The 26304-nt window shown below is 41.2% G+C and overlaps 1 long non-coding RNA gene across 1 annotated transcript in view; it reads left to right on the top strand.

The window, feature by feature from the left end:
• Positions 1 to 1342: 1342 nt before the first annotated feature.
• The window catches only part of LOC119855460, a 41688-nt gene continuing 16726 nt past the window's right edge, over positions 1343 to 26304 (top strand). The window contains exons 1-2 of the long non-coding RNA XR_005292888.2: positions 1343 to 1389; positions 2099 to 2174. This is a non-coding gene — a long non-coding RNA (uncharacterized LOC119855460). The remainder of the gene's footprint in view (positions 1390 to 2098; positions 2175 to 26304) is intronic.

Here is a 26304-nt window from a genome sequence, read left to right as displayed (position 1 = left end):
AAAAACTTTTTCACTAAGAGGGTGGTGAAACACTGGAATGCGTTACCTAGGGAGGTGGTAGAATCTCCTTCCTTAGAGGTTTTTAAGGTCAGGCTTGACAAAGCCCTGGCTAGGATGATTTAACTGGGACTTGGTCCTGCTTTGAGCAGGGGGTTGGACTAGATGAACTTCTGGGGTCGCTTCCAACCCTGATATTCTATGATTCTATGATTCATAATGAACTAGAATAGAATTCCTGAACTGTTTCAAAAATTTTCACTTTAAAAGCACGGCAACATTGTTTGCAGAAAGAAAAGGAGTACGTGTGGCACCTTAGAGACTAACAAATTTATTAGAGCATAAGCTTTCGTGAGCTACAGCTCACTTCATCGGATGCATCCGATGAAGTGAGCTGTAGCTCACGAAAGCTTATGCTCTAATAAATTTGTTAGTCTCTAAGGTGCCACACGTACTCCTTTTCTTTTTGCGAATACAGACTAACACGGCTGCTACTCTGAAACCATTGTTTGCAGAGTACAGCAGGTTTTCCTGTGATGCAACTAAATTCCTAACAAAGTGCAGGAGAATTTACATCCATTCCTAGCCCAAGCTAGTTAATTTTTGTCATTGCTATAGTATTGGAGTGATGATCAGTTGTACCAGCAATGATGGGACACTTTTAAATAAAGTGCCTATTAACTCTTAATAATTAACTTTTAATTCAGCAGCTGGACAGACACAGTTAATCTAAAAATAAATCACCTAGCATAATTGGTACTTAAAAATGTCATATACCAGCTGTATATTTTGTAGTATACTCATTTCTTTCCATCTCCATGTCAGATATCCTTGCTCAAAGGAATCATTATTCACTGTGAAAAGCTGTGGTTAAACATCTCTGTTTTCCCCTTACGGATTTTATTTATGCCCAGGCTCTTCATGAAACACCAGTTTGTACTTGTGTTTTGACAGTGCTGTGACTTGTATCACAATTCCGATCTTGAAATATTAGGTTTCCCATAATTGTACTAAAGTATAGTTCAGTGAAAAGAAAGTTTAAAGAAATTATTTCCCTACTCCATTAGAAGCCTTCTTAAACACAAAAGGCCTGATCCAAGCCTATGGAAGTCAGTGAGGGAAGTTTTCTATTGACTTCAGTGGATCAGGCTGGAAGTTTCCCAACAAGCAACAAACAAATACCACAGTTTGACATGTTTAGCATGCAGTGCAGTTATGTCTGCTCTGAAAGTGAGGTGTAATTGTTGCGTGTGGATGTACTCCAGCTGCCTCTCAGCCAGCCTCTGACAGGCAGAAATGACTCCGTCCTTCTCCCCACAAGGCTGCCAGGGAGAATGGTCAAATGTGTTGTCGGAGGCACAGGGAAAGAAGGACGGAGTCTCCCCATGCAAGGTAACATGGTACGGGGAGAATGTAGTGGCCCCGGGCTGGGCTCATGGCGGGGGGGGGGGGGTCACTGAGCAGAGGAGACATGGGGGGCGGTCACGTGTCTTTTGCTGTAGATTGTCACCCCCCCATATGGAGAGGCACGAGTTGTCTATGAAATAAAGAATGATATCCTTGCTATTGAATTGTATAGGAAAACAATTATTCTACACTACATGCGGTAGGTTTTCTGGAGTACATCCCCTGGCACTTTATTACTTTCATCCCATTTAAAATCTACAGGGCTGCTCCACAGCACATGGAGTTGTTTCACCAGGTGAGGCTGTCTGAAAAGCTCAGCAGTGCTTTACATCACCCCACTTGGACTACTGGCTGATTTATCCATTTTGAGAATGTGGTCTAATCTACATAAAAATAGGGTCTGCAAACTGATTTGGATTAATCATGTCTGAGTGTAATTCCTTCTGGTATACTCATTTGAATAGCTCACCAATCATGATGACCTCTTTTGATAATGTTACTGTAATGTCTAATTTCATAATAATTTCACTGTAATTTACTGGGCATTCATTCAGATAGTAATTCTAATAGAATTACATCTGACATCCCCATGAATACCAAAATAATTCAGTGTGATAAATGTTATTACATCAAATACTGAAGGAGGTAATAACGATTTGCCAATTATAATAAAGTGTTTCCTGTAAACTATTAGATCACCATGTTCAACATGTTCCTGTAAAACCTGCTCATATCCAGCTACTTCCTAGATGTCTCCCGTCCATGCCAAGGTGAGCATGAAAACGTTTATTTGCTCAGATACCCCTTCTCAGGACTTGGACATATCTGATTTATTGACTAGTGCTAGGCCCTCACGGTCAGTGCTCTTGAGTCAACTCTCACAAGCAAAGTATGTGAATGAGGGTACCTTGGAGGAAAACCTAGACAGCTGCAGAAGCTGACTCAGCATCTGGCATTCTTGCTTCCTAAGTCACTACGAAATTAATCCCTGAGCAGAGTGCTAGGAACACTGTGCTCCTGAAAGGTTCTGCCTTTTTCATTGGGCGTGGAACTGTGGTCTTGCTCACTCCAGTATATATACACCTCTGAGAGGTGTAGACTCTGACACACCGTACTCTAAACACCATCCCAGAGGAGGCAAACCAGGGTCAGTCTTCCCTCCTTTGGGACAGAACAAAGCAGAATTTGACTGGCTTGTGCAGGCTGAGAAGCAGTAGTGTAGCACATTCATGTTAGTCAGCTCTGCTCTGGAGGTGAGCCCAGCTTGCTGAAACAACTGCAGTTTATAGGTGAATCTAAGGGCAAAATGGAATGGATTGCAGCCATCACATTTTACTGTGACTGGTTCATGGGCCATTGTTGCTAGGTCCACATAAACCGCCCCCCCCCCCAACAAGGGCTTAATAGTTTGTTTGTAGATTGTAAAGCCAGAAGGGATCATTGTGATAATCTAGTCTGACCTCCTGCATAACACAGGCCATGGGACTTCCCAGAATTAATTCCTGCTTCAAGTTCAATAGCTGTGGTTGAACTAGAGCAATCTTTTAGAAAAACATCCCATTTGGAATTGAAAATTTCTTGTGATGGAGAATACAACACAACCCTTGGTAAGTCCATCCAATGGTTAATTACCCTCACTGTTAAAAATTAAGTTGTCTAGCTTCAACTTCCAGCCATTGGATCTTGTTATACCTGTGTCTGCTAGACTGAAGAACCTGTATTATCAAATTTCTGTCCCCTCTGTAGATACTGACTGATCGATCAAGTAATTTAGTTGGGGATTGGTCCTGCTTTGAGCAGAGGGTTGGACTAGATGACCTCCTGAGGTCCCTTCCAACCCTGATATTCTATGATTAAGTCACTCCTTAACACTTTCTTTGATAAGCTACATATATTGAGCTCCTTGTATCTGTCACTATAAAGCGTGTTTACCAACTCTTTAATCATTCTCGTGGCTCTTCTCTAAACCTTTTCCAGTGTTTGAAATTTCTTCTTTAATTGTGGCTATCAGAACTGGATGTAGTAATCCAGCATTGGTAACACCAGTGCCAAATACAGAGGTAATAACTTCCCTAGACCTACTTGATTTTCCTCTGTTGATACATCCATGCTTCTTATTAGCACTTTTGGCTACAGCATCACATTGGGAGCTCATGTTCAGATGATTATCCACCAGGACCCCCATGAATTATTCATAGTCTCTGCTTCCTTGAAATAAAATCCCCATGCTGCATTCTTTGTTCCTAGATTGATGACATCACATGTGGTCCTATTGAATACATATTGTTTGCTTGCCAGCTTACCAAGTGATCCATATCACTCTGTACTAGTAATTTGTCCACTTTATTATTTCATTCCTCCAATCTGTGTCATCTACAAATTTTAACTGTAATGATTTTATGTCTTCTTCCAGGTCATTGATAAAAAAAATTATATAGTGTAGGGCCAAGAACACACCCCTGTGGGATGCCACAGGGTTTGGTTTGGTGAAAGGAAGCAGGTGGTGTTTCTGTGCAGTGCAGCTACCTGAGCATCTAGGAGCAGTGGGAATTGATCAGGAACCTGAAACTGTGCATGCCTTTGATAAGTGGGTCCTATGGAAAAAGAATATAAATTGTAGATGGCAAATGAAGAGCAGTTTACAAAAGTTTAGCACTGAATCTGAATCCATATCTAATCACTGCCTCCTTAGCCCATTGCTAATTGACATCTGTAGGGCTCAGAGGTCATGGGTGGGTTTTGTGCTCACATGTGTCATTTCGTTTAGATAAGAGCCAAAGCAATGTAAATTTTAATAAGGCTTTACATTCGGCTCAAGCTCACTCACCCACTCACTCACCTCCCCTAAACCTTTTTCTAACACAGTAGATTTTCCTTTCCATCCAGAAGTAAAGCACAATTGCATGCCCTCTTGATAAAATGTGGCAAGTATAGTTAATGTAACAAATGACTGAAGGAAATTACTAATACTAAATATAGTACTGGGAAGAAAGTCATAGCAGCAATGGATCACCACACCACTTACATTCATAGGAACCAGGGCAGCAGCCCATTTCTTTCCTGCTAATCCTTAGTGTTAATGGACACTTTAAGAAAGGCCTGGGGAACTGGCTTGGATAGATGGCTGTTAATTTTAATTTTTAGCACTAGAAGCCACATCCTTGCTTGATTTTTATTGGTATAGCTCCACTGAAGTCAGAAGTATCCTTTAGCACTGATGGTTGGCAGGAAGTCAGTGGAACTGCACCAGTTTATACCAGGTGACAATCTGGCCCATTATTCCATAATAAATAATGGATAAAGGTCTCATTTACCTCCTAATTTATGGCCAATATTTTACGGGATCAAAGAATTGTAATCACAAGTTATTGTAGGGATATTTAGACGTCTAACTGATGCACTCAAAGGCACCTGCACATCAGGCGTGGCGATGTTAATTATCTGTGCCACAGTACAAGCACTAAAATCAGCAACTAAATTGAGATTTCAGTGCCTTGCATAATGATAGGTTTCAGAGTAGCAGCCGTGTTAGTCTGTATTTGCAAAAAGAAAAGGAGTACTTGTGGCACCTTAGAGACTAACACATTTATTAGAGCATAAGATTTCGTGAACTACAGCTCACTTCATCGGAAGCATTTGGTGGAAAAAACTTGGACTTTGTCCTCACCCATAACTATTTCACATTTGGTGACAATGTATACCTTCAAATCAGCGGCACTGCGATGGGTACCTGCATGGCCCCAAAGTATGCCAACATTTTTATGGCTGACTTAGAACAACGCTTCCTCAGCTCTCGTCCCCTAATGCCCCTACTCTACTTGCGCTACATTGATGACATCTTCATCATCTGGACCCATGGAAAAGAAGCTCTTGAGGAATTCCACCATGATTTCAACAATTTCCATCCCACCATCAACCTCAGCCTGGACCAGTCCACACAAGAGATCCACTTCCTGGACAATACGGTGCTAATAAGCGATGGTCACAAACACCACCCTATATCGGAAACCTACTGACCGCTATTCCTACCTACATGCCTCTAGCTTTCATCCAGATCATACCACTCGATCCATTGTCTACAGCCAAGCGCTACGATATAACCGCATTTGCTCCAACCCCTCAGACAGAGACAAACACCTACAAGATCTCCATCATGCATTCCTACAACTACAATACCCACCTGCTGAAGTGAAGAAACAGATTGACAGAGCCAGAAGAGTACCCAGAAGTCACCTCCTACAGGACAGGCCCAACAAAGAAAACAATAGAACGCCACTAGCCATCACCTTCAGCCCCCAACTAAAACCTCTCCAACGCATCATCAAGAATCTACAACCTATCCTGAAGGACGACCCATCACTCTCACAGATCTTGGGAGACAGACCAGTCCTTGCTTACAGACAGCCCCCCAATCTGAAGCAAATACTCACCAGCAACCACACACCACACAACAAAACCACTAACCCAGGAACCTATCCTTGCAACAAAACCCGTTGCCAACTCTGTCCACATATCTATTCAGGGGATATCATAGGGCCTAATCACATCAGCCACACTATCAGAGGCTCGTTCACCTGCGCATCTACCAATGTGATATATGCCATCATGTGCCAGCAATGCCCCTCTGCCATGTACATTGGCCAAACTGGACAGTCTCTACGTAAAAGAATGAATGGACACAAATCAGACGTCAAGAATTATAACATTCAAAAACCAGTTGGAGAACACTTCAATCTCTCTGGTCACTCGATCACAGACCTAAGAGTGGCTATCCTTCAACAAAAAAGCTTCAAAAACAGACTCCAACGAGAGACTGCTGAATTGGAATTAATTTGCAAACTGGATACAATTAACTTAGGCTTGAATAGGGACTGGGAATGGATGAGTCATTACACAAAGTAAAACCATTTCCCCATGGTATTTCTCCCTCCCACCCCACCCCCCACTGTTCCTCTGATATTCTTGTTAACTGCTGGAATTAGCCTACCTTGCTTGTCACCATGAAAGGTTTTCCTCCTTCCCCCCGCCCCGCTGCTGGTGATGGCTTATCTTAAGTGATCACTTTCCTTACAGTGTGTATGATAAACCCATTGTTTCATGTTCTCTCTCTCTGTGTGTGTGTGTGTGTGTGTGTGTGTGTGTATATATATAAATCTCTCCTCTGTTTTTTCCACCAAATGCATCTGATGAAGTGAGCTGTAGCTCACGAAAGCTTATGCTCTAATAAATTTGTTAGTCTAAGGTGCCACAAGTACTCCTTTTCTTTTTTTTAAATTGAGATTGTTCTTGAAAAGAAACTGTATGGCCACAGTCTGATTTCAGTTATTCTGATGTAAATCCAAAGTAGCTCCATGGTCTGACTGAACTTACACAAGTGGAAATCCAAACATTTTTTCTTTAATGTTTTATTATTTAGTTTTTAAAACCTGTTCAGCAATGAGTTACCTGTGCACGCTTTTCTTTTTTTGTTGCTTGGGAGTTTGATGTCTTTATTGTAACAAGAGCATTCCCCTCCACAGGATAAGGATTCAAAAGAGGCCCTTGGTTAGATAGCAGCTATCAAGATTCATTCAAATCAGACAGTGGAGGAGTTGATGGCACATGAAAAATAAATAGTATAAAAATAAGTGACACAAGGCATGATAATTCCATCTCTCTACAACCCATGTATTTTATGTGTCCTCACTCCCACTGTTTTTCCCCCCCCCTCTGTCAAGTGCTTGTTAAATTCTGCGTAGCGGTAACATGGGAGCGGAACACGCTGTGCAACCCAGCTGAGACAAATGCGGTAGAAATTGTTTCACATAAATAGTGTTGACTTGCTTAGTTAATCTGTTATAACAGCCTTGAGATGAAGAAACACACAATTCTGCCTGATATGTCTCATTTCATGGCCAGACTGCTTCCCCGCTCCCCACACCTGCATCCCAAAAGTCCACCCACAAGAAAAATGTAAGTAGCCTCCAGAAATATCAGAGAAAGCCAGAGCTGGTCAAAGACAAGCCAACACCCTAATCCTCCATTTTGTAAATGTTTTAATGAATAAACATGTCCAGTTTTTCATTATGGCTTTGTGGCAGACATAGTATTCATAGATACTAAGGTCAGAAGGGACCATTCTGATCATTTAGTCCGACCTCCTGCACAATGCAGGCCACAGAATCTAACCCACCCACTCCTGCGAAAAACCTCACCTACGTCTGAGCTATTGAAGTCCTCAAGTCGTGGTTTAAAGACTTCAAGGAGCAGAGAATCCTCCAGCAAGTGACCCGTGCCCCATGCTACAGAGGAAGGTGAAAAACCTCCAGGACCTCTTCCAATCTGCCCTGGAGGAAAATTCCTTCCTGACCCCAGATATGGCGATCAGCTAAACCCTAAGCATATGGGCAAGATTCACCAGCCAGATACTCCAGAAAATTCTTTCCTGGGTAACTCAGATCCCATCCATCTAATATCCCATCTCAGAGGATTAGGCCTATTTACCCTGAATATTTAAAGATCAATTACTTACCAAAATCCCATTATCCCATCATACCATCTCCTCCATAAACTTATCAAGTAGAATCTTAAAGCCAGATAGATCTTTTGCCCCCACTGCTTCTCTTGGAAGCCTATGCCAAAACTTCACTCCTCTGATGGTTAGAAACCTTCATCTAATTTCAAGTCTAAACTTCCTAATGGCCAGTTTATACCCATTTGTTCTTGTGTCCACATTGGTGCTGGGCATAAATAATTCCTCTCCCTCTCCTGTACTTATCCCTCTGATATATTTATAGAGAGCAATCATAGCTCCACTCAACCTTCTTTTAGTTAGGCTAAACAAGCCAAGCTCCTTAAGTCTCCTTTCATAAGACAAGTTTTCCATTCCTCGGATCATCCTAGTTGCCCTTCTCTATACCTGCTGCAGTTTGAATTCATCCTTTTTAAACATGGGAGACCAGAACTGCACACAGTATTCCAAGTGAGGTCTCACCAGTGCCTTGTATAATGGTACTAAAACCTCCTTATCCCTACTGGAAATGCCTCTCCTGATGCATCCCAAAACCGCATTAGCTTTTTGCACAGCCATATCACATTGGCAGCTCATAGTTATCCTATGATCAACCAATACTCCAAGGTCCTTCTCCTCTTCCGTTATTTCTAATTGATGCATCCCCAGCTTATAACTAAAATTCTTGTTATTCATCCCTAAATGCATAACCTTACACTTCTCACTATTAAATTTCATCCTATTACTATTAGTCCAGTTTACAAGGTCATCCAGATCTTCCTGTATAATATCCCGATCCTTCTCTGAATTGGCAATACCTCCCAGCTTTGTATAATCGGCAAACTTTATTAGCACACTCCCTCTTTTTGTGCCAAGGTCAGTAATAAAAAGATTAAATAAGATAGGGATTCGTTTTGGGACCAGAGGAACTCCACTGGTAACCTCCCTCCAGCCTGACAGTTTACCTTTCAGTAGGACCCGTTGCAGTCTCCCCTTTAACCAATTCCTTATCCACCTTTTGATGTTCATATTGATACCCATCTTCTCCAATTTAACTAATAATTCCCCATGTGGCACGGTATCAAATGCCTTACTGATATCTAGGTAAATTAGATCCACTGTGTTTCCTTTATCTAAAAGGATCTGTTACTTTCTCAAAAAAGGAGATTAGGTTGGTTTGGCACGATTTACCTTTTGTAAAACCATGATGTATTTTTTCCCATTTACCATTGACTTCAATGTCCTTAACTAATTTCTCCTTCAAAATTTTTTCCAGGACCTTGCATACTACAAATGTCAAACTAACTGGCCTGTAGTTAACTGGATCACTTTTTTTCCCTTTCTTAAAAATAGGAACTATATTAGCAATTCTCCAATCATTCGGTACTACTCCTGAGTTTCCAGATTCATTAAAAATTCTTGCTAATGGGCTTGCAATTTCAGGTGCCAATTCCTTTAATATTCTTGGATGAATATTATCTGGGCCCCCCGATTTAGTCCCATTAAGCTGTTTAAGTTTTGCTTCTACGTCAGATATGGTAATATCTACCTCCATATCCTCATTCCTATTTGTCATGCTATCATTATCCCTAAGATCCTCTTTAGCCTTATTAAAGACTGAGGCAAAGTTTTTTTTTAGATAGTGGGCCATGCCTAGATTATCATAGAATAGAATATCAGGCTTGGAAGGGACCTCAGGAGATCATCTAGTCCAACTCCCTGCTCAAAGCAGGACCAATCCCCAATTTTTGCCCCAGATCCCTAAATGGCCCCCTCAAGGATTGATCTCACAACTCTGGGTTTAGCAAGCCAATGCTCAAACCACTGAGCTATCCCTCCCCCCCAGTCTTTATCTTTAACCTCCACTCCATCCTCAGTGTTTAGCGGCCCCACTTCTTCTTTCGTAGTTTTCTTCTTATTTATATGGCTATAGAACCTTTTACTATTGGTTTTAATTCCCTTTGCAAGGTCCAATTCTACTCGACTTTTAGCCTGTCTCACTTTATCCCTACATGTTCTGACCTCAATTAGCTAGCTTTCCTTGCTGATCCCTCCCATCTTCCACTCCCTGTATGCTTTCTGCTTCTTAATAACCTCTCTAAGATGCTTGCTCATCCAGCTTGGTCTACAACTCCTGCCTATGAATTTTTTCCCCTTTCTTGGGATGCAGGCTTCCGATAGCTTCTGCAGCTTTGATTTAAAGTAATCCCAGGCCTCCTCTACCTTTAGATCCGTAAGTTCTTCAGTCCAATCCACTTCCCTAACTAATTTCCTTAATTTTTGAAAGTCAGCTCTTTTGAAATCAAAATCTCTAGTTGCAGATTTATTTTTGTTAATCCTTCCGTTCAGTTTGAACTGAATTAGCTCATGATCACTTGAGCCAAGACTGTTCTCTACAACCATTTCTTCCATGAGGTCCTCGCTACTCACCAAAATTAAATCTAAAATGGCATCCCCTCTAGTCAGTTCAGCAACTACTTGATGAAGGAATCCATCAGCTATCGCATCTAGGAAAATCTGAGCCCTATTATTAGCACTAGTCCTCCAGTCTATATCTGGGAAGTTAAAGTCTCCCATGATCACGCAGTTTCCATTAGTATTTACTTTATTAAAAACATTAAAAAGGGCTCTATCCATATCCAAATTAGATCCTGGAGGAATATAGCACACCCCAAGCACTATCGTAGGAGAGTCTTTACTAGTTTTCTTCCCCAATGTAATTTTTGCCCAGACGGATTCTGTCTTATCCATTCCATCGCTTCTTATTTCTTTACATTCTACCTCATCATTGATATACAATGCTACTCCACCACCTTTACTTCTGTCTTTCCTAAACAGCACATACCCTTCAATACTGGTAGTCCACTCATGACTACTATTCCACCATGTTTGTTATCCCTATAGTATCTGGTTTCACTTCTGCACCAGTAGCTCTAGTTCCTCCATTTTGTTACCTAGGCTCCTCGCATTGGTGTACAAACATCTTAATTTTTGCTGTTTGGCCTCGCTCACATTTTGTATCCTGCCAGTATAACCTATTAGACTAATATCCACACTGCCCTCGCTCCTTATATACATTCTCCTACCCACGGCTGTATCCTTTCTTACTTCATCTTCTTCCCTCTCAATGCTAAAATCTGGCATGGAGATTACCTGGACATCTCCCAACCATCTCCCCCAAATTCCTAGTTTAAAGCTCTCTTTATCAGTTGTGCCAGCCTTGATCCTAGAAGTCTATTTCCTTCCCTACTCAGATCAAGTCCATCCTGAGAGAACTGTCCTCTGTCCATGAATGCCTCCCAGTGGCCATACATCCCAAAGCCCTCCTTATAGCACCACTGCCTAAGCCATCTGTTGACAGTCAATCTTTTCACACCTTTGTTGCCCTTCTCTAGGAACAGGAAGGATCCCACTAAAGATCACCTGATCCTCAATTTCCTTAAGCGTCTTCCCCAGCCTAGCATAGTCTCCCTTAATACTTTCCAGCGAGAATCTAGCCGTATCATTTGTTCCCACATGAAAGATAATTAGGGGATTCTTTTCCGCTCCCTTTAGGATCCTTTTCAACCTCAGGTCTACATCCCATATCTTAGCACCCAGAAGACAGCACACCCTTCTATTCTCTGGATCAGCTCTAGTTACAGGCCTGTCTATTCTTCTCAATAAAGAGTCCCCTATCACATAGACCTACCTTTTCCTGGTGATAGTGCTATTCTCCAGTCTCTCCCCTGTTCCCTCTGGCTGCAAGTTCTTTCTATTCCTATTTTCCCTTATAATCCTCTTCAACCCATCCTGAATCCTCCTGGGGCTCAGATTTGTGTAGTCTCCCTTGACTCTTCCACTTTTCCTAAAGGACTAGCCTCTCTTCTCTTCTTCCTTACCCTTTCACCTTCAACAAGTACCTGCTGCGCCCCTTCTTCATTTTCCAACTCTGCAAACCTGTTCCTAAGCTCTATTTCTCCTTCACTAGCCCATCTTTTTCTCTGCCTGGTTCTTTTAGTCACATGCTTCCACTGACCACTTTCCTCACCCAGTCTCCCCTCAAAATTCCCCAGCCCTGCTTCCATCTGTGAGCCTGAGCTTTTCCCTTCAGATACCTCATATCTTTGCTCCATCATCTGCTCAAACCCCTTCCTAAACTCAACCAGACTTTCCACCTGCATCTCCAGACCTCAGATCTTTAACTCCATCAGATGGCATTTCATGCAGAAAAAACTCTTACCAGGTCCCCCCTCCAGGATCATGTACATACCACAGCTTCCACATCCAGTCATCCTCAATGTGTCTGCCACTACAGGAGTCACTCCCACAGCTGCCTCCATATCTGTCATTGCCTTCCCACCTAAATCCTGTTAATCTGGGAAAACCAAGCCACACCAAAAGACCACCCCCCACAGCAAATACAAACCCCAAACAAGCACTACAATACAAACTCCTCCAACAGAACTCCCACTTTAACTCCCCTGTTTACAGCTCTGTTTTCTGGCTCCTGTACCACTGTCTGACTGGCTGGCTACCTTTATAGGACCCCTAATCAGAGAAGCCCCACCCCCTAATCAGGGCTCAGCTTCTCTCCCAGCACAAGGCCCCACCCCCTAATCAGGGCTCAGCTTCTCTCCCAGCAAAAAGCCCCTACAAGCCTCTATTCATTGCTCTCAAGTATTTAGGCAACCTGCAGATATGCCTAGAGATGCTTGAAAATTTCCCAAATGTCCCAATATGCAGCATGACCCATTATTCCTCTGACAGCTCACGTTGGAAGTGAGTAATTAACTATTTTCCCCTCCCACCTTTGTCTACCTTGTTCATTTAAACTGTGAGCTCTTTGGAGCAGGGACTGTCTCTTATTATATGTTTGTACTCAAGTCATGCCTACAGCCTCTATTGTGGTAGGTACTGTACAAAGAAGTAGAATTACTTCGCTGTTTAAAATCTATCAATCATCCAACAGAAGAGCAGAGCGCATGACTTGGTCATCCTTTTGCCCAATACAAATGGAAGTAAAGAGGACACCAACAACCTAGAGTCTGGAGAACTAATTATCCACCGTCAATGGCACTCACCTCGCCAAAAGAAAATCATGGTTCAGCTCACAAAAGATAAAAAAGAGGGATAAAGTCCTAACAAACATTCCTGAGAAATAGTTTGATGGGTTGATGTAGAAAGTATTTAGCAGGCAAATCCTGCCTGAGTCTTTGGCCTCAGACACTGAAGGTACAGGAATGGCAAGATCTTTTCTCCACTCCATCACTCCACAGGAATGGCATGGTGATTCCTACCCCCGCCCCCAGCCCCATGGATCTCCTCTCTGGTACTCAGGTTGGAGCCAGGGATGGGATTGAGCCCTGTGATGGCAAAGAGCAGCAGCCGGAGAAATGCAACGACAGGGAAGGAATGGTAACTTTTGTGTTCTGAAAAGTCCAGTTGTTTGACTGTTCCAGCTCTCTGTACTTAAGTGAATTAGCCAAAGCCATATGGCAATACTACTTAGCATTTTTTTTTACCTGTTGAAAGCACCACACAAACAGGAACAGCCAGATTCTGTCACTCTTGCTCATGTGGAATAGTACCATCCTCCAGGGCTTCCTCACTGAGACTTCGCATGGACTGAGATGCTACTTAGTGTGGTTAAATTTAGCAGATACTGGTTAATCCCCACAGCACCCTTGTGGGCTGCAGAGAGTCAGAATAATTATAAAGTTTCCTTTAGCTCTTTACCCATTCAGAGTACCAGAAAGACCTACTCATACTAGCAATACCAAGAAAGGTCAAAGAAAACTTTATATCTGTACCCGCTATAAGTATTAGCTCTATTTTCCTGGTGAGTGAACTGAAACACAAAGAGGTTAAGCATCTGATCCAGAGCCCACTGCGGCCAATGGGAGTTTTTCTAGTGACTTCAGTAGGTTTTGGATCAAGCCCCAACTGACATATTGAAGGCCAAATGTGGGAAATTAGTGGCAGAGCTTGGAATAAAACTCTGGATCTTCATGAATACCAGTAGCTCAGATTGCTAACCCTGTGGGAATGTTTTCAAGAAAGAAGTCCAGTGCCTTAAACTAATCTTCTAGCAGAACAGAGTGACTCCCCTGCTATAGCCCAATATCTTCATATAGGCAGACAGAAAGTTGTAGCCTTTTTTTTTAAAATGACCTGGCTTAACTGTGAATTTTGCCCTTCTGACCACACTACCACCCCTTTTCCTTCTAAATTCTTTGTGTCCTTAGAGTATCCTTTAGCCCAGAAAATAAATTCTGCTGGTGTCTGCTGCATTTTTACCACCACAGCCAAAAGCATTTTTGCAAGCCAAACATGCTTGCTGCCATTCCTTCACATTTGTAACATTTAACTTTAATGCCTCTGCCCCTGAGGAGCTGCAGAATAGCATTTCAATTTGCCATCCCTGGATTTGTCCTAAAGAACTAGAGACATGTCAGCTTATCAGCCTGTGACCTTTTCTATTAACATTGTCTTCAGGTTGGCTTGGCAGCACACAAGGAAAACAAATCTTGTTACCCGGAGCTGGTCTGGCTGGCCAGGATAGTGCAGCTGTGGCACAAATCTGTTAAAATTTTAAATTGAGAACATTGCTATGGCTAAATAAAATGTATTAGGTAGAAGAATCCCTGGTGGGGGGGAGGTCAACAGAATTGAAACTATTACAGTGAATATAAAGCGGGGAGGGATTCTTGCGAAGTCTGTAAAGTTGCATTGTTTATCTTATTTTCGCTGGACTGACACTCTGGAGATAATGCAAATGGAGTCACCACATTAAATTATGTGACCTTTTCATGTTGCAATCTTCAGGAGATCTCAATGGAAATATTTTTCAAAACAAAAAGCATGGCCCTTTAGTGTCTTCTTGTCTTTGTTTATCACCCTCTCCCAGAGTTTCATAATTTCCCTCTCTCTGGTGATCATTTGATGAGGGAGGGGAGACATGACCTGAAGACTTAGGGCTTGCCTTCACAATGGGGGAGGTCGACACTGCTGCAAGCGATGCAGCAGGTATCGATTTAGTGGGTCTCGTGAAGACCCGCTAAATCAACGGCAGAGTGCTCTCCAGTTGACTCCGGTACTCCAGCTCCATGAATAGCATAGCTTAGGTTGATTTATCACGGTAGTGAAGACAAGCCCTCTGTGTCATAAGACGGAGCTATCATGGCAATACAGCTGCAGCTTTTCCTACTCCTTTGATGTTCTGTGGCATCCCAGCAGAGAGCATTGTGGGACCTACCTTTCCCAGAATGCTCTTTGCTATAATGTCACAACATGTTTAAAAGGCAGGATGAAGGTGGCCACCACCTTTAGGGATAGGGAGAGTACGTCTACAAAGGGCTATCTTTAAATAAGTTTAGTAGAGGCAGTGTAGCCAGGGCACTGAACTAGACATTTGAAGATATGGGTTCTAGTCCTGCTTGTGCCACTGTGTGACCTTGAGCCAGTCTTCACAGAGATCTGGAGTTCCCTATGTGCTGTACAATGCCTAGAACACTGGGTCCTGGAGGTGCTATTATAATACAAATAACAAATCATAATTAATGATTGTGAAAGGTGCTGTGATTGACAACCTTGTAGACAAATCCTCTGTTTATCCACACAAAAGGAGCAATGCAGGCAGAAACACCAGCTTCCCCATAATGACTAAATTGGAAACATGCTTCCCCCCATGACTTGGAGAGACAGTCTTAACATGTGTAAAGGCAGTTCAGTCTTCCTGGCCCATTCAGTCCCAGGCCTTCCTGCTGAAACTGCCAACAAAGTTGCCAATGGTGTTTTTCTGATGAGGATATGTGCGCAGTGGTGACTGGCCTGAGAACTGACAGATTTCCTTATTTCTCACTGTACAGTCTTCATACAGAAACCATTCCCAGTGCAACTTAGGGTATAGTCAAAATGGTGACCAAGAAATAAAAGGCTTTATTCCATTTCTAGTCCTATTACTGAAGAGCAATACGGAAACACATCATGAATATTAATAGTCTAATACCCAAATGACTAAACTGTATGACATATCTAGGAAACCTCACTTCAACTTTGCAGATATATGCCCCTGAATTTTCTATTTCTCCGTCCTGCTCTTTTGAAGCAGGGCAGCATCAAAGCTGAGCAGCGAGAATTCTCTGCTGTCTTTCCCACTGTGCAAAATGTGTTCTGACCTATTTTTTTGGTTTGCACGATGGCCCTGATTCATGGAACAGAGCGACATGGAATCCCCTGATCTCAACTCTTTGTTGTCTCCTTGTTCATTTTTCTGAGCATGCTAATACCCAAGGCTCTACTCTGCCCAATGGTGTATCTTAAGTTAATCTCTGAGTAATGACATTCTACAGCTATTAGAAGCACAATGATTTTGGTTCAGAGGGACTTGTGTAATCCCCCCCCCTCCTTTTTTTCCCAGGTGTTGCTTCATGGGGATTTACAAAGAATTTCAGCCAAAATACACAAAAAGAAAAGGAGTACTTGTGGCACCTTAGAGTCTAACAAATTTATTAGAGCATAAGCTTTCGTGAGCTACAGCTCACTTCATCGGATGCATGTAGCTCATGAAAGCTTATGCTCTAATAAATTTGGTAGTTTCTAAGGTGCCACAAGTACTCCTTTTCTTTTTGCGAATACAGACTAACACGGCTGCTACTCTGAAACCAGCCAAAATACAATGAGTTTCACTGGCTTTAAATAAACCTCAGGCAAGTCAACTGACAACTTGTCTACACGCAAACTGGAACCAAAATAATTAAACTGGTTTTAATCCTCACATCTAGTTATTTTGGTGCAAATCTGCATTTGAACAGTATTAGTCATAGGTGAGGTTTTTCGCAGGAGTGGGTTAGTGAGATTCTGTGGCCTGCATTGTGCAGGAGGTCAGACTAGATGATCATAATGGTCCCTTTTGACCTTAGTATCTATGAATCGGTATACAAATGCCCTATTTTGATTGAAGTAGGTTTTTTATTGAGTTAAGGGAAATTAAAATAGGGTGCTCTTATTCCACAAGTAAGCATCCACACACATATCCTTGCACTGACTAAAGGTGTGAATTACAAATAGAGCTGGTTGGAAAACGTTTATTTTTCTTACGCAACATTTCAGTTTTTCAGCAAAAAATTGAATTCCAGAATTAAAACCATCTCTAAGACTGGTGAAAGAAAATCTTGGTCCTGGAACTAGAGAAGAAAGGATCTGAACATTGGTCATTTGGTCACTGATTTCAATGAGAACCTGATAGGTTTTCCAGGGTATGTCTATGTAGCATTTTGGTGTGAGCAGAAGAGAGCCTCCCAGCCCAGGTCGATGGACTCAGAATAGCAGGGCTCATGCTAGCACTCTAAAAATAGCTGTATAGGCAGCACTTTGAAGTTCCAGCACAGGCTCTGAAGCTTAGGGAACAGGGTGGGCTTCAGAGTCCAAGCTCCTTTTCAAGCTGTGACTTCAATGTCCTATCTACACTGCTATTTTTAGAGCACATGTGTGAGCCCCGCTAGCCTGAGATTCACAGAAGGAAAGAGAGTTCCAGAAAGTGCTATAGTCAAAAATAATGTCAGAAAGACCTACCCAGCCATAGCAACTCTGCTCCATGTGAAGGTTATAAGTCAAGCTTAGTGAATAAAGCACAATATAGAATGTATATCTGACACATTTAGCCTCATTTCCTCTAATCTATTCATCTTTCAAATTTATTCGAAATAGCCATTACAATTATTTTTAACCTATGGAACAATCCTGACTATTTGAAATCTGAGCAGTTGTTTATCACATTGATTGATCAGAGGGGGCGTAGGGTGTTTTGTTTTGTTCCATGATTGGCCCATCCAAAAGACAGCTCAGTGCCTGCTGGTTTAGATCTGACTGATGGAGAAGAGAATCACTTATTAAATCAGCAATTCTTCTTCCTGGATCCACTTGAGTTTTCTTTGAAGGTCTCCCATCCAAATACTGACCAGACTTGACAATGCGGTAGATGGGCCTGTGTCACAGGTAGAATTTTCAAAGCCCCTGTGTGTGACAGAGAAGCTTAAGTAAAATAGGTAATTAGGGAATATTTTCAAAAGAACTTGGGACTTAAGCACCTAAATCACATTGAGAGTTAATAGGACACATGGGTTGTGGGGTTTTTTGTCACTTAGAGGCTTTTGAAAATGTTACACAGGAAATTCAGTTCCAACTCCGAATTTTGAACCCCTCAGGGACTGAGAGAGTTTGATCTGATGTTTTGGTTCAGACCCACAACTATATAATACGATTCCAGGAATGTCACTCTGTGTGTAACTCTTAAGCCTACAGTGTCTGTTGACTTAACGTGAAGTGAAGTGGAAATAGCTGCAAGCATCGTTGTGAGCTCTTCTCTTATAGAATATCACCAGGTTCAATGGTCACTAAGATTTGTGCTCTGTCACCATCGCATTTTTAAATTCTCAGCCATTTTTGGCTTTTTTATAACAGTATGACAGACGGCTTTCGCCTAGATATAGTTATAACAGCATGTAGGCCAAGGTTTTTAGACATGACTAATGATTTGGGGAGGGACTAACGTTAAGGTGCCCAGCTTGAGACACTTGAAAGGGGCTTGATTTTCAAAAAGCGCTGAGCACTGACTGAAAAAATAGGCCTCTTTTAGGGTGTCAGGTCTGCAGTGTGGCCAGCTCTATCACAATTTTATCACAGTATTTGGCATTTTTCTTAAAAATCCCCAGCTCCTGGAGTCAAGTGATATCTTGAGAATCTCAGCTTCCATTTATAGAAAGTAAGTTTCTAGCTCTCACAGTTGCAGAGAAAAGCTGGAAATAGTGACCAGAGAGCACCATAAGGCTCAAAATCCAAGAGGCAACAAAAAGGACCCCAAATTTGCTATTTTTAAAAATCATTATTGTAAAGCCATTCTCATGATTTTTGGGGTCCTGACTGATGGATTTTTTAATTCTGGGGGTTGGCAATACTGAATTTAGTCCCCCCAAATCACTTTTCACTTTTGAAAATCTTGGCCAATAGACCAAAGAATTGAAATGTACTGTCAGTATAGAGCACATGCCAGAGTGTGCTGACGAGTTATTTAAGCCTAGAAGGAGTCAAACAGACATTTCATTGGAAAACCAGACATTTTAACAACATGCCAAATTGTCGATTAAGTGACGGACTGCTCATTGGGTTTTCATTAAATAATTCACTGATTTATACCCTTCTTGACAATACCAGAAATAGTTCCATTCTTCAGCAAGAAGGCAGCTGTGTTAATCACCCAGTTTGACAAAGGACACCTCAAGTTCAATATTTTGAGCTGAGCTAACACAGAGGTTGTGCTTTGGGTTTATCTTCCAACTTTTCTTCTTCTTTCACGGGGTGTGGAATCTGAGTAGTTGCTAATGCACACGGAATAGGATGTCAGCAAAGTGCACAAATTTCTGCTTTACATATTTCATGATCTTCATAACTTTCCTTTCCCTTTGCATTTTTAGTACCAGCTTCGTCTCTGTCTCTGTAAGAGCTGCCACTAATCATCTGACACATTTAGCCTTTTTCTGCTCCTGGAATATCTACCAATAGAGTGTGATTTCCTGAAATGTGTTAAATAAGGTTAAAATGTCCCCCCATGCAAAGGCCCCTGCAAAAGATTTATGGAGCACATATAATCCTATGGCTTAAGTGGGAGTTATACATTTTGTACTGGTCCTTGCAGAGACATGAATTTTATTCTCTATGAAAATTTTCAAGAAATGTTTTTGTGTATTTTTTTAACTTTATGGTCTGATCACAAACAATTCTCCTTGTGAGTGGTCAATAGCAACATTCTGTCAGCTAGTTGTGACTGGTCAGCTAAGTCACCTGATATTGTTTCTTTCCCCTGATTGGAGGAGTTTTTAGGCACTTTGAACACAAATACTTATATATGAATGACATACTTGGTTTCTATGAATACTACCACCTATGATTTGGAAATAAGTTTAGTTTTCTGGAAACATTTAGAAGGTACAATTTGAGGGCTTGAAAATTTGCAGAAAGTTCATGAACAAGGAGCTGAACATGGTGCAGTCAATTCATTTGAGAATTTGAGTGAATATTCGCAGAATTGTTGTGAAGTATTTTCCCAGCTCATAGAATCATAGAATATCAGGGTTGGGAAGGGACCTCAAGAGGTCATGTAGTCCAACCCCCTGCTCAGATCCTGGTGGCATGCACGTGGTCATGGCAAGGTCCTTCTCTGCAGCTCCTGCCATCTGAAATAGTCTCTATGTATTTCTTTGCATTGTCAGCTCCCCCATCTAGCTTCTGACCTCATTGCAAGATGTCTTTTCTTCTTTGCTTAAACATCTTCATGTCTATCTTCCTATGGGATAGTTGTTTTTAACTTTGTAACTGCATCATTTAATTCAAACCATTTAGAGATAAGGATTATATGAAATCACGTAGATGGGAGTTAACATAGTCACTACTAGGCAGCCCCTTCTATGGCTGAACTTTTAACTAAGTTAGTCACTGTTCCTGAGAGGCTGTAATTGCTGTTAATCTCCAGGGATGTCAGGGTTAATTGTCTGTACAGACCATGGGAACACTGTTCCTTTAGCTAGCTGAAATTGCTAAAGGAGAAATGAGTAAAGCTTTTGCTGCAGAGTTGTAGTTTAACAATTAAGGGGCAAATCCAAAGCCTCTTATCAGATGCTGCAGAGGCCCAGGTGGTGCTTCTTGCAGTGGAGAGAATCAGGACCACAGAGCAATAATTTGGAAAGAGCAGCTAGAACAAGGTCCCTGCAGCAGCAAAGAGCTATTGATGTGGATGAAGCAGAGAAAGCAGACCCTGGCAGAGGAAGCGGGTTACTGCATTTCTGTTTGAGTACAACAGAGACAGCTGAGTCAGGAATGGTTGGAGAGTAAAGTGCATTGTTCACTCTGAAACAGATATGGTCCAATAGCCACCACAATGAATTATAGGTGCAGAGAGGCAATTAGCAATAAACATGGGTGAAACCTACAAATAGGTTTAGTTGACAAAAAATGCAGTTTTGGTCAACACAAAACTATTTGTGGATTTGAAACAAATATTTTCAACCAGTCACAAAATGTCCAGAAGAAGAAGAGGTGGACGAAGTGGTGAGGATGCTGTTATTACTTGTTTAACCGTGCTTAGGGCACTCACCTGAGATGTTGAAGAGTCACCTTCAAATCCCCTTCCTGGAATAGATCCCACGTTGACTTTTTGAATTCACCAAAAATTCCAAAATAAATTCAGATTCAGTTTGACACAAACTGATTTTTCAGAATTGTCACCAAAGCAAAACATTAGTGGGGGTGGGTAGAGTTACCCGTTCCGGGATTTGGGCAGCATGGCTGGGTTCATACCGTAATCTTTGCAAAGAAGAGGATGAGAAACCCAATGACTTCTTTAACCCTCCATTCCCCCAAACATGCATATGATGCATAGCACCATGGTTTTATATCTCATTGGTCAGCACAGAATTTATGTATTTATTTCCTTTTGTAACTCATGTAAAAGTTTGATCCAACTTTGTGTTTAGCACAAGCCATGTTGCCTGGATGGGACAGCCAGGTGCCACAGGTGATATAAGTTTGAACTGTATCTTGGGCCCTGCCTGCATTCCCGGGGGCTTTCAAGTCACCCCTAGGGCCTCTTCTTCTTATAAGGAATAAGTATAGAGTACTTGTGATTGAGGAGAAGAGAGAGAGAGAAAGGGATAGTAAGAGCTGAAGCCAAATAAATTGTGGTTGCCATGTTCTGAATCCCAGAACATTTAAATACTCCAATGATTATGTAAACGAGTTTGTGCATATTCATCAAATATGTAAACCAGGCTGTTACAGCATGCATTAAATCTCCATATTTCTGGATCTTCAGACTTAACATATCTTTATTTAAACTTTTCACTGAAAGTATAAATCTTAAAAGGGACATTCAGCCAAATTGGAATCGGAGAGAAGGTTTGTTAGAAATCTAGTGAAACCAATCTGTTTAGACTATCACAGCCATAATTTATTGCAGCTGTCAATAACTTTCTCAGACCTTTTCTTTTGGAGCTCATGTCTCTTGCTCAAACTTAGCCCAACTCTTTTGGAAATCTTGAAGCTATTCCATTTCACTTGTGTTTTGAGTTTTCTAACTATTAACAAAAACCATAACAAGGTTTTTCCTTCCACAACCAAAAACTAAATAAACCCTGTTCCACCCTGTTTTCCCCCATTCAGATACCTCAGAAATAACTTTGCTTTTAAACTTCAAGCTTAGTCTGTCCCCACAAAATCCAATTTTGCCCTTTTTGAAGACAATGGCAAAAATGTCGACTGACTTCCATGGGAGCATGAGCACACCCACCGTCTGGAAAGAAGGAAAGATGTCTACTTGCTGTGTTCAAAAATCTTGCCCTTAAAATGTGCCTCATAGTTAATTTATTAGATTTCAGAATGTGCTGATATTTTGCATTCTCTGAATATGCTACTGTATCAAATTTACTGTGCTTCTAGCTTAGTTCAGAAGACCATGTAACTTTTTGGGCAAAACCATATGGGCAAAAGTTTCTGGTTCTCAAATCTATTGACCAGTTAAGAAGATAACAGAGTAAGATCATGTTGGGTTACATGTCCCTGTGGATAGTGCTAGGCAATCCAAAGGTTTTTATAATGCAATAAAACTTGTCCTGCACAACTATTCAAGAGTCCAAAGTGTAGCCTTTTATTTTATTTTATTTAAAGTGAATTTAGTAATGTTTTATTACACCATCATGGGTTCAGCTCTGATGGCTACACTTCTAAGCTCAACAGAGTGAAGTCACCTCTGCTACTTGCTTCAGATTTAGAATCTCTATGAAGATTATGTAGAATCTTACATAAAGACCAAGGATAGTGACCACATACATACATTTCACAAGTAAAAGGTCTAGTCTGTTTTACAAGTTTTATTAAAACTACAGTTAAAGTTATGATTACCCAAGCATATAGAAATTCTATGAAGACCTATGCACAAGTTACAAATACAGTCATACTCACATCCTTAATGGTATTCTTAAAGTCTGATGGCTGCCTTGCCAATTGATCATCAGTAGAGGGATAGTTCTAGCTGGAGTTTCCCATAGGGAGCACCCTCTTCAAAAAATTTGATTTGGGGGCACCCTCTTTTTAAAATTTGGTTTTAGACTATAGACCATAGTGCACTCTGAGGTTAGGGCATGTGTTAGAAAAATGTGACTGCCAGGTATCTTGTAAGCAAAAAATTACTCTTATTGTTAATTTTTCACAATATCACCCATTGGTACATCAGTTCCCATAACCTTGTGGTATAGGGTCATTCTTTGGTCACTTACTTATGTCAAGCATTTCTTAAGCCTGAGGCCTAGTATGGGTAAGCTGAAATCTTATAGGCCTCAGCCTGTAGGCCTTGCGTTTCAGCCTTACTTATATGTATACCTAATACATAATTATCCCTTCTAACTGCTGATCAATCTTATAATCCTACAATTTAACACTATTTAGCATAAAGTGATTATATATGACATAACGTGTAAATTAATCATAACATCACACAATAAGTGAACAGTAAATTAAAATCATTGGCTACAAAAGAAAAATCTGACCTCCTCTCAATAGCAGAGTTTGCCTTCAACCAAAGGTTAAATAAAATATTTAGTAGAAATGATGGACCAAATTCTGCTCTCAACTCATCCAGTGCAACTTCAATGAAAACCTCACAAAGGGCAGACTGTATCAGATCAGACTATCTAGCGTAGTATCCTGTCTCTGACCATGGCCAGTACCAGACATTATATAATAACCTGCCCAAAGGAAGTTTCTTCCTCATCCCTTTTGTTTAGTGGTTGATTTATGACGTGAACGGTAAGGGTTTATATCCCCCATAATTTTTCTTTAATCCTACATGGACCTGCATGGGATGCTTTAAGATGATTGCTAAAGACAGGAGAGTAACTCACTGGAGGTGATCCTTAGTACGGATTTCACCTACACATCACTTTCTGTAGGAATATGACTAAATCATGGCAAAGTCTCAGAAATGCTCTGTGTAATGAAACATCCCTGCCCAGTGCCCAGTGCTCTCCAAGGTCTCTCACATCGTAGCCATTGCTCATCAGTTCCAGTTCAGCTAGAAAAAAATTCCAGATCAGTTCTCTGAAAAGAGAGGGGGAAATATCATGGTTTCCATTCTCTGTCCAGGGTAGGAATAATTCCTGATAAAGTCAGTGGGAGGTATTCTTGTCCCACAGTGGGAGTAGAGGCATCCTAACAGCTGGAAGGACAGTTTAGGTAGCAGAGTGGATATCCTGGGGTGTCCACCCCACACAAGACTGGAAGGGGTAAAGGTGGCCAGGCAGGTGGAGGAAGAGCCAGGGAGCAGGGAATTGATTGCAAGCAAACTTAGATGTGCAGGAACAGGTGGGACCTATAAAGCCAGGAAACTGGCAACAGACAAGGGCTGCTGAAAAAGGCTGCTGTCACTCCCTGGGAATAGACTGAAATATGAATTAATTAAGAGAAAGAAATCCTGCTACAAGATGGAGGAATAATGTAAGGCCCAGATTTTAAAAAGTATTAAGGCATTACTCTGCTCAGTGGCGAAAGGGCTAGTGACTTAGGAGCCTAGGTCTCGTTTCCAAAAGTAATTTAAGAGGATACAGTGAGATTTTAAAGGTATTTCGGCATCTGACTTACTGATTTCAATTTATTTCACTTAAATACTTTTTAAAATCTGGGCCTTAAGTTTCACTGAATCAGTTGATTCCAACAAGTTAGTCACCTAGACACTTTTGAAAATTCCACTTTGTGCCTATCTGCCTCATTAGGCACCCAAGTACCTTTAAAAATCTGGCTCATGGGCTTGCCATTGCTGAGCTCATCAATACCCAAATGCCTTTAAAGATCTGGGCTGAAATAATCGACTCTTGGCCCCTTCCAACCTGATTCTTTCATACGGTGCAGAAACTCATTAGAGAAAGCACAAACAGAAATACTTTACTACACACCAGCTGAAGACAAGTAGCACAAATGCACCAAGGGCTAGACTCACTAAGGCAGGCACTTAGGCATTGTGACACTGAAAAGAATAAACCTTTGACTTAAAAGCATGCCTGGAATATAGGCTAAGATCTTGAAACTGCTCCCAAGATTTAGACACACTATTCTCATGGAAATTAATAAGAGTTTGGAATCTGTATCATCCAGGTAGCTTGAAAATCTTAGCCAAGATTTACAATGAATTTTAAAAATTGCAGATATTTTGAAAGTTCTCAGTGGCCCTGAATATTTAGACATAGTCTCAGCAAAAATAGATTACTGGGCAGAATCCAGAGGAGGCTGTCTAAAGTGCATGATAAATGCAGTTTATCATATAGTTGGCAATTTATTTCATGGATACCAGCACCATTTACATAGTATAATAAACATATTTATATACACTAATCAGTTCACTCATGACTGACATACTGTCAACTCTTGGGTGCAACAGGGTAGCTATTTACCAGCTCAGAGAACCTGTTGAGAACTATAGAACAGGTTAGGACAGGGAGTGAAAAATACCATGTCAAATTGCTAATTGCAAGGAGAAATCCATTGAATTCAATAGGCTTTGGATCAGGTCTCACATGATCCTTTCTATTTGATGCCTGGAGAGAGCATTTTTATATGATACCAGCTCTATCTGACTTCAAAGTCTTTTTCTGCTTATGACCTTTAGAGATTTCACAGAATTTGGTAGCTGTTGTGCAGGATTCCTTATCCTTTAAAAAATCCATAATAAACACCTGTCAGATATTGCTGCAACAAGATAACATATTACCTCCACACTGGGATCAATCAAATCCCAGAGCCTGAGATTCAATATGTCTTGTCTAAAGGATGTGAAATTTACTGAATAAATTAAGGGGGAAGTTTGCAGCCATTGTAGACTTACAAAATCTAGTTTATATACTTCCAGGATGCAGAATCTTCATGAAGAGTGTAGCTAATGAGCTACGTTACTGCTTTAAAAACATGAATAATTCCAGAGGGGGAGCCAGAACTGTTAAGGCCATATAATTTTACTAATTATAACAACACCCGTTTTCATTTCTGTAATTATGACTTTGCTAGCATTTCCATCTAGTAGGGTAACAATCTGTGCATGTATTACCAGTATGGACTTGTAGGACCCAATATACTATTGCTCTCTGTACCCTGTGTAGTCATTTATACAAGTGCACAGTGGGTGCAAAATACTACTAATTCAGAATGATATTGTTTTGCATTCCTTTTGTACTAGAGTAAATGGCTATCCAAGGTGTAGGGCACTGGAGACTTGGTCCCATGGCTTTTATCCCTGACATATGACCTTGCTCATGTCACTCCTCTGTGCTTCAGTTCCCTAGTTCATGAGGGTGTTGTAAGACTGAGAGCTTGTCTTCCCTACCGGAGAGATCGAC

Source organism: Dermochelys coriacea, chromosome 5, assembly GCF_009764565.3.
Source record: "Dermochelys coriacea isolate rDerCor1 chromosome 5, rDerCor1.pri.v4, whole genome shotgun sequence".
Lineage (NCBI taxonomy): Eukaryota > Metazoa > Chordata > Testudines > Dermochelyidae > Dermochelys > Dermochelys coriacea.
The sequence above is the reverse complement of the archived record's forward strand: the minus strand, read 5'-3'. Positions and strand labels throughout refer to the sequence as shown.